We start from the raw sequence: 2,590 nt of genomic DNA, 5'->3' as shown, positions 1-2,590 counted from the left end.
CTCTCTCTGTTTCAGCCTATTTCTCTTTCTCTCTCCCTCTCCCTCTCCCTCTCCCTTCCTCTCCCCCTCTCACATGCACATCTACATTTAAATTGACTTTTTAGTCAAAAATGTAATTAGATTTCTCTTCTTCTACTCTTCCCATAAAAATATACTTCTACTTATTGCACTGAAAATTCACTGAAATGAGAGCTCCTTGAGAGTTTTTCTTTGAAAATACAAAAGACCTATGTAAAATTACCACTTTCTTAGGTTGAGAATGAGGTTGATCATTTTACATCTTAATAATGAGGAATATCAACAGACACTTTTGACTAATTGGCCCATAACGTCATTCACGTAGGAAGTAATTTTTTCAATGCAGCAATGACATCTTTATTTCTCAAGCTGTATATCAGTGGGTTGAACATAGGGATAACAGTTGTGTAGAAAAGAGCAAGCACTTTGCCTGATGCTGCTGATTGAATGGATTTGGGTTGCAAATACGAAATACTTGCAGACCCATAGAATAAACATACAACCATGAGGTGGGAAGAACACGTAGAGAAGGCTTTGGATTTCCCTGAGGCTGAAGGCAGTTTTAAGATGGTAGTTATGATTTTGACATAGGATGTGAGTATCAATAGAAAAGGAATTGTGATGAATAGTAGAGCAACAACATGGACAGAGACCTCTACATTATATGTGTCCCCACAGGCCAATTGGAATAATGGCGGAGCATCACAGTAAAACTGATTGATTTTGTTAGGACCACAGAAGTTCATAGAAAAAATTTGATATATCTGACCTATCAATACTGGTACCCCCGAACATCCAGGAAACCACAACCAGTAGGACACGTACCTTTTGATTCATAATGAGAGGATAATAGAGAGGCTTGCATATGGCCACATAACGGTCATAAGCCATCACAGTCAGAAGCAAGCACTCTGCCTCTCCCAAAATATAGAAGAAGCAAGTTTGTAGAGCACAGGCTAGCAATGAAATGTTTTTCTTCTGGGTCCAGAGATCTGCCAACATTTTAGGGAGAATGACTGATGTGTAACAGATTTCCAAGAAGGAAAAGTTCCCCAGGAAAAAATACATGGGAGTATGGAGAGCTGGATCACTCTTGATTATGATAATGAGCATACTATTTCCTAATAGTATACTTAGGTAGATGACTAAGAAAATCCCAAAGAGAAACCCTTGGAGGTTGGGAAAGTCAAAAAATCCCAGAAGAATGAATTCGGTCACAACTGTCAGATTCTCCTGTGCCATTAGGTCTTCTACCTGTAGAAAAGATAAATTCAGAAGAAAGCAATCATTTTTCTTCTAAAGTACTAAGATTCCCTTATCCAAATAGCAAATGTTGGATTTGAAGACCTTCCATATCCCTTGTTATCATCCCAAGATCTCATCTTCTATAGTATATTCTTTTAATTCTTTTCTCAATTCTAACATTTTATATTCTCAGGAAGAAACTCAAAAATCAACCAATAAATGACTGATTATCCTACACAAAATTCTGATAAAGTCCTATAACTATCATTCTTAGAATAAGGTATCCTTATCAAAAGGAAGAATATTCTATACCATATTTAGCATCTCCATTCAATTTTATTGTATTTTGTTGGCAATAGGAGCCATAGAATTAATGAAAGTTATGCCAAAACAAAGAGTAAAAGGACATACTATGAACTTTTCAACAAATATCAACTGTATTGTTTCATATATTTTTGTCAACCTATCTGTGCTTATGATCTTTTTCCAGGCCTGGAAATTTGTTCTCTGATTTCCTCTGCTTATTGTAATTCACTTATTCTTTCAAGGGCTATTTTATTTTTATTCATTCTATTGTTTAGACTTCTTCTGACATCCTTAGACAAAATCAATTTCTTCCTTTCTTTAATTACCATTTCATGTGCCAAAAAAGAGCTATGACTTTCATATTTGTGGATAAACTCTTTGTAATGGATCTGACAGTAATAATAATAATGACAGAGACAATAATAATAAGTAATAATAATATTAATAATTTAGATTTTAGAGATCCTATTCATAGTTAGACTCTGACCTAGTAATCAGAGAGAACAATGCAGCAGGAGTAATTTGCTAATCATGAGAAGTTTGCATTCTTTTTTTTATTCTTTTTTGGTTTTTTGTTTTATTTTGTTTTGCAAGGCACTGGGGCTAAGTGACTGAAATTTACATTTTTCCCCAACCTATACACCTGTAGCCTACTCTATACCCAAGTACTCCCAAGACTATACAATTCAGAAAATTTCTTCCCACAGGGACTCGAGGATAATTGTGTTGCCCTACTTGGAAGACCAAGAGCTCTTATGAATGTTGTAGTCCCAAACTGGAAGGTTGTCCTGAGAAAATTTTTCAGGCCTTAAGACTGATTTTTATGACTCACTTTTCCCCACCTTCCCAGTAATTATTATGTATGTAATACCTGGTTCCACTATAGCAGGATGGAGCTCCAAAGATGGAGGAATGCTAAAATTTGTAAACCATTTCCTTTCAATCAATGTACTTGATTAAACTACTAATTGATTACTGGTGCCCTCTGACTTTCTCTTTCACATCCAGATTAGAGACTGGT

General features: G+C 35.4%; 1 pseudogene; it reads right to left on the bottom strand.

Moving 5' to 3' along the window:
• Positions 1–335: 335 nt before the first annotated feature.
• LOC141519559 (olfactory receptor 10AG1-like) lies at positions 336–1,260 on the bottom strand (annotated as a pseudogene).
• Between the last annotated feature and the right edge of the window lie 1,330 nt (positions 1,261–2,590).

This window comes from Macrotis lagotis, chromosome 3 (assembly GCF_037893015.1).
Source record: "Macrotis lagotis isolate mMagLag1 chromosome 3, bilby.v1.9.chrom.fasta, whole genome shotgun sequence".
Classification (NCBI taxonomy): domain Eukaryota; kingdom Metazoa; phylum Chordata; class Mammalia; order Peramelemorphia; family Peramelidae; genus Macrotis; species Macrotis lagotis.
The sequence above is the reverse complement of the archived record's forward strand: the minus strand, read 5'-3'. Positions and strand labels throughout refer to the sequence as shown.